We start from the raw sequence: 15,088 nt of genomic DNA on the forward strand, positions 1-15,088 counted from the left end.
ATTTTTTCCTCCTCCAAATGTCTGCTTGCTTGCTGTGGAAAAAAAAATTAGTGATGGCTGTAGTGGAGAGAATTATTTTGAATTTTGAACTCTCATCTGATTTCTCAGAGTGCAGGTGGTGCTACCCAGTTGGTGGCAAGGGGTGAGCTAGGTGTCCAAAGCTGGACACAGCACACCACCCACAGTCTCCCCAGATAAAAGGGAATAGCGACTCCCTTTTATCTGCAGATTAGTGCTGTGCTAGGACACCCTCCCTTTGCCACCAGAATCCTCTCCCTCAGGACAACACAGAAGCTGCCATGGAAAAGACAGTGGTAGATAGATGAGGCTACTGACTTTTAGGTTAACCCATTTGACATAGTTTGTTAGCATTTGGCAAATAAATTCTTCTAATAACTACTTACATTCTTGTTACTGCAGACTATTTGGTTCTCTGTCCTGCAAATCACGGCACTTGTAACATTATTTAGAAAACTGGGATTAGGAGACAGGTATTTATGAAAATGCCACTCTCATATATCTGCTCTTCTTCAAGCCCTGCTTTCACAGGCATTGACTCACATATGTGGGTTTGATTGGCTTCTTCCATTCACATGTCCAGAGGTAATCAGCATTTGAACATTTAAAAAAATCAAAACCCAAACAACACTTAGTGTTTTAATTACAAATTCTATAAGATTGTTGATGTTGTTGCTCAATTATTTATGACATCTCCTGTACTGTAGAAATTGCTACCAAGAGGACAAAACCAGTATGCTTTCCATTTCTCTGCCCAAAGCAATGCTGCCATTGAAAGCTTCTTGGAAAGTTTGACTTAAAATAACAACTTGATGAATAGGACAACGTCATTATATACAACAAAGTTACATTTGTTAGAGGCTGATTACTCACACCCTCAAATGCAGTCTCTTCATGACACTGCTGAATTTTAGGGCTTTTTATGGTTCAATATAAACCAAACCAGAAAGGCACCAGCTTAAGCCTGTCAGCCTTGTCTGCAATTGCTGCATTGCTAGTTTTTAACCCAGTTGCAAAGCAAAGAGAAAATTATAGCACATCCATTTCCACAGAAACTGGATAAAATATGGCAGTTTACTTAATGAGAGCAATTTTTTCTCAATATATTTTTGCCTAAATAGCTGATATATAGAGATGCTTAAGAAAATGAGGGGTTTTTTCTAGTTTCTAATAGTAGTATTATATCTCTCTCAAACAATATGTACCTAGCAAAAAATTACATAATGGGATTAAAACCAAAATATTCCACACCCATTAACATCCTCTCCTAGACCACCAGAAGTAAAAAAGCAAAATTCTGAAATATTAATACTATAATGAAGCACATCTAAAAATTCAGTCCTGAGAACTACCCTTTCAATAGTAAGTGCCTCAAGTAGCAACTCAGGAGATGATATGGCATTATTTCAGTTATTATATATGTATATATTTATATATGCACACTGGAGGCAACTGTGTATAACAAGACAGGGTTATACCAATGAGAGTTTAATAAACATTTATGAAAAAATAAAATAAAAAAAAATTCACAGCTGGTTCCTATACCATCTGCCTTGGCACCTCCATGGAGCATGCTCCCCATCATGGCCAGTCTCTCAGGAGAGGCACTACTGGCCCCTCAAGGCTCCCACCCCATCAGGCACTCGCAGGCCTTGTCCTTCCCACCAAGGGACAAGGCAGGGAAGGGGACAAGCCCAGTTTAGGCTCCCCATTGCCAACCTGGGACCACTTAATATTCTTGTTCAGCAACACTCAAAAGAGAAAGCTGTGTTTATCTGGTGGATATTAGCAGCATAATGTGGGTAATTAAGAAATAATCACCTTAGAAATGTGCTCTTATCTTAGAGCAGAGGAAATAGAGTCTAAAGGCTGGGGCAATTATCTCTTGCTTTGGCTCCAGGGAAACCAAGCACTGAATAAGCATTCATATCAAAGTCAGTAAATAATTTCGCCAATTACCTATTCCCACATCCCTATTGAAGTTTCTTGATTGAAGATTGCAAACATTTACATTTAGCCTTCAGCTTAGCGTTTAGAGTGCCATATAGGAACTGACTCTGCATTAAAAATTTATCCATGAGTTACTGCTTAAAATCAATACAGTCAGTATTCATGTCTCTGTGAGTGGGGACATGTACATGTAAGAAACACTATTTTTCTGTCATCACAAACAATCTTTTATACATATAAGCATTGAGTCTGTCACAGAATTAATTGTCACAGAATTGATTTGACAAGGTTGAGTTGGCAGATTTAATATACATGTTACTATAGCATCCTGATAAACTACTCATTTTAGAATTATAGCAAGGAGTTTCAACATGCACTGAAATAGTAGGTTTTGCTAGAAATTTCCTTACTGCTATCCCTGTCCTGCAAGAAGCTTTTTTGGGAATAGGTGGGCATCTCTTCCCACCTTCTCACTCCCACAGTGCACAAGAGGCAGGATGCAGTAACTCTGCCAGTTTGAGTGTTTGCCTTGGAATGACTCCCCCTCCTTCCCTATAGTATTTCACCAGTATTATATTATACTGCACATATCTTTAATAAGTGTCAAGGAATAGATTTGCAAACCCACTGTCTCCCTATGACATCTTCAGTAGGCTTAAGCAGATTTAAAATAATGCAGCTGCAAAGGTGTCAGTAAAAGCCAGACTTCAAGAAATTTAGGTTGTCAGCAAGTAGATAAGTATATTCTAGGCCAGAAATTCACCTTTGTGGTTGTCAGCACACAATAAAAAATAGAATTATTAAAAAAAAAATTCAGGTTGAATTTAAAGTTAATCAATTGCATTAATACGGCATTAGAGGGGCAGAATTTTCAGAGATGCTCCTTTTACAAGGACTCTAAAAGCAGACCTACAGTCTAGCTGTGGGTCCTGAGTACTCACTTGCAGGTATTATGAACTTGCCATCTGTGGCTGCAGGTTTCCTATAACGGCACTGCACTTCATAATGATACATTAATTTCTTGGGTATCGACTCCTCAACTACAAATACTTGGATAGAAATAACTAAAAAACCCCACAAAACCACACACAAAGAACTATACTGACAAGATTATTTAATCAGCCATGTAGGGCCCATACTCTAAAACCATGGTTCTCAAGCACTCTATGTATGTCAGAAGAGAGCCAAAATCTAGAAATTAAGATTCATATCACAATATAGACATGTTCATGTAAGGGAAAAAAAAAAGGGAAAACCAAGAAGAGCTTAAACAACATAATACTAGTACTGCTTCTAGTGTGCTTTAGCTGTCCATCTTTTTACACACCTTTTCATATCTTTTGTGAAAACACTGTACTGTGTTGTGAATGTTTATACACATTAACAATCCCCTTCTCATTGGTAGTGTATGCATCCTCTTGGAGTGTTCTCCCCACTTCGGAGTGTTCTCTCCAAAACTGGTGATACTTAAAAGCGTTTCTTAAGGAATTAATCTCATAGGCTTTATAGTTCCAGCTTTTCTTCTTATGCTGCAAATATGGAAGGATGGATAAATGACAGTAATTATGACCTCTATCTTTCTGAGAGGTATTTTTAGTCTATCACAATGACATACTGCCATCCAAGGTTAGAAATCTATGTCAAAGTATTTACAGGATATTTCACGGGTAAGCGCTTAATCACTCTGCAAGCAATTGGGTAAAGCTTAACCAGGTAATTTAAAGAAGTGAATGACAATACTTTAAGACAGACCTAAATTTAGCAAAATTTTCTGCAGCCCATCTGAACACACTCCCTTATGCCCTTATATATACACATACATACATACATATATATATATATATATATAAAACACAAACTACATTTAAATGACAAAGCAATCCTCACGGTAAACATCAACAACTGTCAGGGATCCTTACCTAACAGAAATAACTTCTGGGAAGAGAGAGATCACTTTGCTTCATTCAAAAAACAAAACCTAAACCAAAAATCCATGCATCAAATGTGTAGACTGAAGAGTCCAGACATTCCACAGCAAAAAATTTAATCCTATTTCAGCCAAGAGTCTACTACTATCCACTAAACAGTCACCTCTTGTCTGCATTTATTTAATGCTTCTGCATGTCAGAAGCTCTCTTTACTAGTCTGTCATATTTTAAGTGAATTGCCTGCTAGTTTGTTTGTCTCATATGCATAAACTGGATCAGATGCTTAAGTTGCCATCAATGATGGTTTTTCTAACTGTACCCTACCAAGGTATGCCAAGATGATTAAGGGACTGGAGCATCTTTCCCATGAGGAAAGGCTGGGAGAGCTGGGATTGTTCAGCCTTGAGAAGAGGGAGATCAGTGTTTATAAACACCTGATGGGAGAGTGCAAAGAAGACCAAGCCAGGTTGTTTTCAGTCGTGCTCAGTGACAGCACAAGGGACAATGGGCACCAGCTGAAACACAGGAGGTCTTCTGAAAATCAGGAAACACTTTTCACTGTGAGAATCTCCAAGAACTGTCATAGGCTACCCAGAAAGGTCATGAAGTCTCCATCCTTGGAGATATTTAAAAGCTGTCCAGGTAATTAGTTCTGGGCGGCCCTCCTTGAGTTGGGGTTGCTGGACAAGATGACCTCAAAAGGTCCAACCTCAACCACTCCACGTCTGAAAGTATCTTAAAATTAAAAATTTCCCATTTAGACCATCCAAAGGCTTTATGCTACAAATAAGCCTTTGGTACGTGGTTAAAAAACAATGAAGTATAAAATCACATTGGTCAATGAAGTGTTTCCTAGAAACAGAGGCAGCCCTTTCTCCAGTTATTTGAATCATTACACCAGCTTTCTAGTGCATATCCTTCATTTTAACCCACCTGAATTCATAATGGAGGAAAAAACAGCTTTTCAGCCCTTGTCTTTCTTGAACATCAATATAGGGTCGGGAGGGGGCAATACCCAAGAGCACCAGTTGCCAAAGTTACAAAATTGCTGGTGTAAGTTTCAAATACCCATTTATATTTGATAATGAGTGCTTAACTCAGATTTACTTTTACCTTTGTACTTGAGAGCTGCACAGCTAACCACCTGGTGGCACGCTGTGCTGCACACACATATTTCACCATTAATGATAGTGAGGCAGACTCTTCCAGTCACCTCTCCTTCAACCATTCTAGGTGCAGTAGTGTCTGCAAGTGAACCCAGTTACTCCTCTGGAAATGATTTGGGAGTATGTAAGAGGGATGGTAATATAAAAAAGCTAAAATGCTTTGCTTTCAGATTTTGAGGAATTCTTTATAAACAGGATAATAAAAGTATAAAAACACAATAAATACCAAAATTCCTACTACAACTTACATATTAACAATTTTGTGTCTCTCTGTCAAATTGATAGACATACACTTGGGCCCCACAGCACCAGACAACTGTTCGGCTGAAAATCTTTCTTTGCAAAGGCCCTGTCTTAACACCCTACCTCCAGCTTATGACCAAGATGCAGCTCAAAATACCTCCTACTGAAACAACCAGAGGTAAATAACAACAACATGCACACAGAGCTGCTGTTTTCCAAAGGTGTTACAAATTAAATTATTCCATTTTAAGTCACAAGCACTCCTACAATTCTTCCTACTCTTCTCCCTGGTTGCCCAAAAGCACGCCAAGTCCTGGAAGTCCACTCAATAAAAAATGGATGAGAAAAGGTTCATCAGATTGCACTTCTGCTATGCTCTTGGGAAACTCAATATCAGTTTAGCCTCGGGGGTTGTCAGATTTGCCAGATGTGAGCTGCAGCTGTCTTTTAAAGAGAAATAACAAACTTGTAAAAAAGTCAACCAAAAAGGCTACTCCCCATCCACTTTAGTGCAAACTGACAACTGTCACTGAAGTACCTGTACTGAAAATATCCTTTAAAATGGAAAGGAGCCAAAACTCAGCACTCTTTGGCTGTCAGAGGAGTTTTAAGAGAGATCAGACCTGATTGCTACAGTACTGTAAATTAGAATCGGAGGCAGTCTCTTGGCTTCCACATCATCAAAAGTTCACAGCTATAAGTGCTCCCAGGTGGCTTCAGTTTCAAGAATGTCAGACTCAGAGAAGGGGAGTGATTCTTACCAGCTCTTTATTTCAAGCCAGAGGGTTTTTAGTTTGGGTTTGTTTAGAGTTTGTTTGAGAAAAATATAGTATGCCTAAAACACTAGATCTGTTATCAAATCCCAACTCCTACCTATAAATCCAACATTACTTGATCATAGTACAGTCTATTTATTTTGTCTCTATTACTGGTAAATCCTGAAAGGAATAATTTTTTGTCCTGCAGCAGTAGAAAATCTCTGGATCCCCAGTGGTGTATCATCTACTTCTGTAACTTCATCCTATAAGAGAACCAGCAGTTACCCAAACCAGAGCTCTCTTGTACATTATTGAACCTTACAAATCATTAGTGCTGGCATCTGAAACTACAAAGTACCAACAAATGTAATGGTAAACAACATAAATGGACTACAATCAGAGGAGATTATTTTCATCTTTGAATCAAATGTTTTAGATAAAGGACATATCAGCAGACACTGCTTATTCACCTTCTCTCTTGAAGATAAAGGAAAGAATCATTGTCATAGGGACACAACTTCTCCTTCAGCCTTTCAACCTCCTCCTAATCCCATTCCAGACCAGGCTGCTCCCATCTATCTTCCCAAGCCCCTTGAACTCCAAGACTATCACCCTTCCCACCCCACAGAAAAGCACTGGCCCTTCTTACCGCCACCATCAAGTCCATCCCTATGGAGAGCTGCTTACACATGAACCGAAGAAAGGAAAGAGCAAAATGAGTCAGTGAGGGGCTGATTGGTGCTTCATCAGGCACAGCTGGGAGGTGGCTGAGCCCTCCCAGCTGTGGCTCGGATCAGCTGCCCCCACTCAGGGCTTGTTTGAACCACAACAGCTCGTCTGCTTGCAGTACTGGTCTCCTCTTTGCTCTTCCCTATCAAATTCTTGTTTCCTGTGTGTTCCTGACACAACTTCACTGTTTTCTGAGGGAAATGAGTAGCTGGTGGCTGAGTTGCAGAGTAAAGCTGAACCCCCGCGTTGACTAAGGCAGGTGGAAGGTGTATGATGCAGCCGTGTTTTGATGTCTGGGAAAGCACACCTTGGTTCAAAACTCATATTAGAGCACACTTTAGAGAAGACAAGCCTTCTGCCTTCCTCAGCAAACATCAAATGATTTTTCTGCCATGCTGGTACTACCCTACCCCTGAGCTGTGTGTCAAGGGTTCTTGACCAGCAATGCTCATCATAACACTGCTTCAGCTGGTCAAACCCAAACCTTATTTTTTAGAAATTTGGTGCTGGATTTGGTTACCTTTCACTTTCTCTCTGATCTTTATTCTCCTAAGGATTGCTTAAACAGGCTTCTGAAGATGAGGGTGAAAGACAGCACTGAAAATAAAGATCCTGACAGATTTTTAAATTTAACTTAGCAAGTCTAAATTCCATTGATTTAAATTCATTGAGTATAGCCTAATCAAGTCAAAATTGTTACCTTGGAGGTATGAATACATATATATATAAGTTTGGAGCTGGCTCCCCACCAAGTCCCCCAGACTACAGTGAAAAACCACCTTCCCAAAGCTAAAAAAAAATGAAGTAGCAAAGCTACAGCAAAAATATATATATTTTGCATATATCACAGTTATATACAGTTAAAATACTATGTACATATAATAAAGGAACCCCAAACACCCCCCCATAAAGGAAAAGGGACAAAAAGGGACAAAAACTGCAGATATGCACAATCAAGACCTGGGAACTAGCAAAATAAAGAACTAGCAAAATGAAATCTCAATACTTTCCTTGAGAAAACATTATCACGCCACACCACCAGATTGGATCGGAAAGAAAAACAACAGGCCACAACAGGCCTCAGCCAACACAACCAAAGACTGGCTGCAGGGAACCTGCCACCTTCAGACCTCGCTGAAAGAGAAGAGAGCGTCAATCCCTCCTCCCCTCATATTTATAAGTCTGTTTATGTAAAGGAATAGGTGGAATACTTCCTTCCTTCCTTTCTGGTTGCCAGGAAGGAAGGCCTAGACTCAAAACCATTACAATATACATATAACACAAAAATACCGTTTTATTTTTCACTTGAAGTCTATGAATGTAAATTGTATATTTATGTCGATGCAGAGATGAATAAAAATTACAAAGTTAATCTGAAACAAGTTCCAAGAAAATGTCACACCTATCATCATGTAAACTATATGTGACACCCATTGCAGAAAAATATTTGCATTATAGTATATTCACATCAGCTGGGATTTGAAGCATCTCAGAGACTGTTTAGTGTTTCTTCACTCTTCCTAGAGTGACAGCATCAGGTCAGCAAGGCCTCAAATGTGTCAAAAATGCTACAGATGTGCTCTGATCAGGGAAAGGTTGATCTGATGAACTAATCTAAAGCAGGAATACAGTGCTGATTTGACATTTTTAGAAGCTCTGGGATGGGTTTGCTCTCTGAGATCTGTTTCATGCTGTGCAGAAGCTCAGGAGCCAGAAGTATGTGCAATGAACCAGACAAGGCCCAGCAGACTCCTTTGGTCTCAGAGACCATGGGACAGATGAACCTGAAGCATGCTATTCAGGTCACTCCAGAGCTGAAAGTATGTACTAGAGCTTAGAAAAAAACAACCAACCAGTCTTTCTTTTCCAAGGCAGTAGATAAACATCCCCCTGCTAGGTGTAACCAGCTGTTCCATGCCAACTAGCTGCCCTGCAGTATTAATGGATGGGAACATGCTTTGTATAATAATTGTTCTTTTCAAAAGCAATAAAGTTTAGAAAGGAGTGCCACTCTGTACTCCATTCTATAAGTAAAGGCTTCAACTTTTCTATGAAGTATTTTGTCCATAACTTAAAAGTCTCCACATTTCAAAATTTAGGGCTAGGATTATTGTTCTGCATTAATGAGATGCTTTTGTAGGACAGGTACAGGTAAGGTTAGGTTGGCCCCTTCATTTATAAAGTCTGTTATTCAAGAACTTCTAGCATAAGTATAATAGATATTTATGCTAGATATTGTATTAGATATGTGCTGAAATTTGTGTAGAAGAACTCATCTAGGAGATATTTTTTGATGAGTTGAAAGAGAACAAATAAAAAGAATGACTTAGCCTTCAGGTTGTATTTGGTGAACATTCATTACCTTCTACTCTCTTGGTTTTTGACTGTGTATGAGTAAGGTGTTCTTATCCATGTTTCATTCTAAACTCTTGAAACTGGGAGCCTGTTGATGCCTAAAAGTCACTAGGTTAGAAATACTGTGTTTAGCAAGCGGGTGGGTCAAAGAACTACATGTAAGTTTTGTAGTTAAATGAGAAATTCGTGAGTAGTGAGTGTAGATGAGTAGTCTGCACAAGAGCAGGGAACAAGGAGACCAGTTTTTTGCTTGAAAGGAGCTTCTTTCCTCCTTGCTTAGAGTAAGACTTCAGCATTCAGCACAGCTGTGGGGGCACGCAATGATGGTTCATGTATAAGGTCCATGTCCCCAAGCCTGTACCCAACCAACCAGAGCAGGGTTGGTCTGCAGAAAGCAGAAAGCCAGAGTTCTAACACATTAGGCTGGCAGGTATTGACATCTTAGGAGTCAAAACCAAACCCCAAAGAACCAAAATGTGGTAGAGGCTGTGCAAGGGAGGATCCCAGAGACTTGCTGCAGCCAGATCTGCAGTGCAAATATTACCAATAACACCAGTGCCCCACGTTCAGCAGAGCAATTTGTTAGTCACATTCTGGTTAGGTGACCTCAGAGATCCCAGCACCACTGCTACTTGCTTTCACAGTGCCTGCTGTGTACAGACAGATGTACTACTTCTCTACAAGACTCTGGGAATGAAGTGAGAGGAAGGTCATCTCTTGTATTCCCTTAACTCAGTAGTGCAAAAAATGCCAGAGTGCTGATTCGTCACACTCCCTGCAGAAGTCATCCGGGTTTCAATATTCAATGTATTGCATTTTTAATTTTTAGGTGGTTTTGCTTGTTTGTTTTTCTTTTTTTTTTTTCTATTATGAGTACAGACAAGAATTCCATGTGATTTTTAAAAATAATTTTGAAGTCTGAAAGCCTTGTGCACCCCCTTCAGCATAGCTTTGTCCTGCTATCAAGTACCAGAAAAAAGTCACACAACCAAATTAAAGTACCAGGTAAAACAATAGCTGCATGTTACCTGAACTCCTCAGCGCTCCTTTTGTATTGATAACATTGCCTCCACCAGGAAGCCAGATGTGATGCTTTCTGGTAAAACTCAAACATTAGTTGATGTCTCAGGATTTTCAAACAGTTTAATGATACACATATATCATCTTCACATAATACCATGTGAAGAAACAGTTTGGAGCAAAGTTCTTGTTTTGACTGTCTGATTAGTGCTGGCTCTACTCGATAATAGTAATAGAAGTCCCAGAACCATTGGTAATGGCATGTTAAAAGTCCTGCTTGCTCAGTGAGCATCAGAGTTAAGACATATCCTGCTTGGAGAAGCTGTATGTTCATTTGGCTCCCTGCTGATAAGATATGTAACACATACTCTGCTCACTCAATATGTTTGCTGATCCCTGTCAATAAGCCATTGTAAATAGGATAAGAGTATCACTGGTTCTGCATTGAAACAACTAACACAGTAGTAGCGTTTGGAACCAATATTTGTCTGTAATGGCTACAGATAGAGGAATCTCATTACTCCTGGTTTATAGTTTAAGGGTGGGGTAGTCACGTAGTCGAGTCTTCAGCTCTCCTTTGGAAACTGTTTTGCCGTTTCCTAGGAACCCTTTGCTGTGAAGCTGTACCAATACTTATGAATATCAGTGACAGCTCTGCTGATGCTAACAGGATTGTTAGAGAACTGCTGTGCATGTCAGTCACTTCCCTCTTCTGTATATTTTCATACTGATGGGAGGACAAAATGTAGTACATTAAATATCTCTCTTTGGCTGGCCCAGCCAGTGACACTGCCTATACAAGAAGGAGTTGTGAGAAAATACCTTTAAAATCAGTTATAGCTGAAGGTTGTATTGATTGCCAATTACTTAATTTAAGGATCTGCAGGAGTCACTGCTGTGTGTAAGGGTGTAATGGCAATAACCATGAAGAAGGACAAAACATGAATTATAAAAATTAGTAGGCTGTTCAAGCCTACTGTTTGTTGTTGCTGTGTTGGGTGAACTGAAGTATTAGAGAGTCTGATGATCCACAGGGTTAATGCAAATTGTCACTGGGGTATGATAAGTCTCTAGGTTTTCTAGGTTTTCTAAAGCAGAGACTGCAAATTAGATTTACAGATTAATATAACTATAAATGTTTCTTTAAAGAGCGTTCATATGAAGCTTATTTTGACTAAACATGATAGCTACAGAAGAGTTGTATAATTATCATAAAAAGTAAAAAAAAAAGGTATTGTTCTTAAAGCAAGTCAAATTTGTGAAAAATATCCAACATAAGCTTAATTTCAGGCAATTTTGTTCTAATTACTGGTATGTATTTAGAAAATATCTTTTCAAATTGTAATTGCTTTAGCCTCTCAGTTCAACTCTAAAACATTTTCCATGATAGCTTCTCTTCATATTTTAATTGATTGGCAAATTAATGCAAGCTGTAACTGAGATAATGTTGTAAAGTGATGAAATCAGGGGAATTAAAATTTTTGAGCAAAGAGACTAGGCATTTTGGAGCTTGCCTTCTTACTTTTAGCATGACTGGCATCAAAGAACAGCTCTGTCCTCATCTCATGGAAGGTTTTAGGAGCAGACTTGAGGCCCAGTCCCTGGGGCTTCGCCACAGAGCACATCTATATTTGCAACACAGTGCTTGAGGCACAGCTGTGGAGATCCAGGGAGAGAAACCTCTGCAGCTCAGGCTGCTGCAACGGGGCTGGAGGGCTGGAGCTTGGTGTGTGGGAGCCAGTGGAGTGGTGTGACTTTCCATGTCATATCTGCTCTCTGCCTGACAAGACACTGTCCTGGGGAGAACAGCTGAGGCAATCAGAACTTTTCTTTATGTGTGGGATTTTGATTCTTTCAGCTGCTTGGGTTTTTATTTATTTTGAAAAATGAATCATGTTTAGGAAAGTTTTGATATACTTGTTAGTTTTCTTCTCCTGGATGTGGAAAGGGAGCATCTTTCCAAGATATGAAGAAGACACTTGAAAAAAAACAGGTTAAGTCAGACATTAGGAATAGGCAGTTTGCTGCCATAGCACAGTACTGAGTATGGCAGTATCTTGCTAAGAAACCTAAGGAAAAGCAGATAGGATTGTTTTTCTTTTTGTCCTGTAATTTCTTCTGTCATTGACAATTCATATGATCTGGTCCAGTTTTGTATTAATTCTTGTTATAGTACCTCACTTTGCTGAATATTTCTTTATCTTGTAGATAATTGCACTTCCTACCTATGATCTTCCTTCAGCCAATAGATGCATCGGGTATGAGACTTCTAACAGTTGGGTTTAGTTCTTATTTACTTTACTTTTCATGTGTCAGAGATGTCTAGGAAGCAGCTCCCACCTTTTGCTCCACATGGGAACACTGTTGCTATCATGGCATAGGGGAAGAAGTCCAAGCTCAGGGCCTTGTCCCAGCTTCACAAATTTAGTAAAACCAGTCCTAGTTGAAACCCCCCCCTCCTGCCTTTGACACCTCTGTAAATGGGGAGTAGGAGACAGTGAGATTTAAGCTGTATTACCTCTTCACAGGCAGAGAGCAAATGAGGAATGTTACTTTCTACAAACGTCATTGGTCATTAGTGTGGGTTTGGATGCCCTAGCTTTTGCTAAAGCAGATGGTGCTGGTGATTAAACACACAAATATCAGTGCAGCAAGTTATGTTCCTTAATATCTAGTTACAGTTATGCATCTAAACTGTCTCACCTGTAAACCTGGTCTGCAACCTGCTTGACCGTGGAAGTATCACAAAAGGTGTCCCCGTATGTCTTGATTTCAGCAGTAATTCTCTCCTGGGTTTGGTTGCTACGGACAAAACAGCCATCAGAGTTAAGTCATGGAGAGACGGCTAAGCTTGGATTGTGTCCCCAGAGCCTAGTTATTAATTTTTTTATCATGCTGCTGTTTGCTGAAAGGCAAAAAATTCTCCAAGCCTTAGCCCCAAATCCTGCTTTTATTTTCTTTATGTTTTCTCCTGAAAGAAAGATGAACAAAGGCATGCCCACTTATTGGTTTGGTTTTGACAGAACTTTGACTGACTACGTCCCAACCTTGCACATAACAGATTATGCCTGTGTCTCAAGGTATAACCCACCTATCCAATTTTAGAAAGTCAGTTATGGATTAGGGTAAAAATACAACTAGAGGAAACCAAAGGGGGAAAAACCCCAACAATTTATTAACTAAGTGAGGAATTGCTTATTGTAACATGCAGAGAAGAGGCTCCTTCAGTCAGCCAGCTGTCTGTCTGTAAGGAAAGAGGAGAGGATGGAGTTCTGGGTCAGTGGGAACTGGTGGTCTCTATTAGAAAGGCTAGTGGAGGAGGAGGACTTCAGGACAGGTTGGCTGCTGGTGAATGTGCTTAGGAAACCCCAGGGCTGCTTCTCAGTAACTGTATGTCAATGACACTGAGAAATACAGCAGGACTTGGGAGTCCAGTACACTCAGTACCCAGTGACTTATCAGCACTTGTCCTTGAGCAAAGAATGCATGTCTACTCTAGGACCTTTTAAAAATAAAAAGCTAAAATCATTTTGCTTTTCAATGAGAGTTTAGTGAAGAGAGGATGGGAACCTCCTTGTATGTACTTGGGGTGTTAATGTAGGCAGCCATTTGAATGAGAAACAAACATCTTTTTTGTCACCAGGATACTGTGATGAGGAGGGGAAATTAAAATTTGTTTTAATCTAAATTAGATTAAAGTAAATGTATTTACAGTGAATTATTCATAATCATAGGTCATTGCATGCTTTCATAACAGTTTTTCATGCAGCTTTTTCTTCTATTCCTCTTGTAATGGACTAGATTTCCAGAAGGCTGCAATTTTGAGTTGCTCAGAATTACTTGAAGTGATAGTTCTTTCCTTAGTTTATGAATTCATTCTGATCACCAGCTAAATTTATTACCTGTAACTTCTGATACACCTTCTTCTGCAATTCATTCCCCACAGTGATCATCTGTAAGTGTGCTTTATAAGTATATATATAGCCAATATAATTTAGGAATGAATTTGTGTCTCTTAACAGCTGTGATAAATAAAGTGGAGTGTGATTTTCTGATTGTATAACAGGTCTTTAGTAAGTACAGTAAAAAAATTATTCCTGAATTCAGTAATGTCACAACAGTTGATATCTTTATTTACTGTAATTACCTATAAAAATAATGTTTTTGATCACCATCCCCCGACCTGGCTACTGTTAGTAGCTCTGCCACATGCAGAGTCTCACCAGAGATTTGTCTTGATGTTTTTCAAATTGACCTGAATTTTCATATTCATAAATTACTGCAAGCACAGAAGTATTAATATGAGCACATTTTATTCAGTTCACAAAAGCTTACAACAAAGACTGTTAATGTAGGAAATACACTTATGAGTTGTATAGAATATGTTGAGTTGTTTGTTCCAGAAATTTGGTGCAAAATTGGCACACTGCTATAAAAATCCCACAGACCCTATACCTGATTTGATTTGATTTCTCAACTTACTCTGAAGATCTTCATAAACATTGGCAACACTTGCCATAGATTTAACGGTTGAAGTTAAATTATTTTGTAGCTATCCTGTTTGCTTTATCTATTCCATCTGTTCAGCAGGAGTTTTATTTTTCTCTCAAAATGTTCTATAACTCTTGGAATTTTATGGATTTTACTATTTTTAGTATATTACTCTGTATAACAATCTCTTAATGATGCTAAACCATATCAAAATGCTTTCACAATTGCATATCACAAAGCATGTGTGGTGTTGGCACAACTTTCTTGATGTGTCTCTCTGTGACCTGTGTTGAGCATAGGATGCACTGCTATTTTATCAGAAGACACAATTAATCACTGAAATAAACTACAGCAGCAGATTCTCCATTTTCTTAAGTCCCCAAATGGAAACTGCTGATATATGTGGAACTGGGTCTAATGGTACTTCCTA

Source organism: Manacus vitellinus, unplaced genomic scaffold (genome assembly GCF_001715985.3).
Source record: "Manacus vitellinus isolate BGI_N305 unplaced genomic scaffold, ASM171598v3 scaffold_4_pilon, whole genome shotgun sequence".
NCBI classification, from domain to species: domain Eukaryota; kingdom Metazoa; phylum Chordata; class Aves; order Passeriformes; family Pipridae; genus Manacus; species Manacus vitellinus.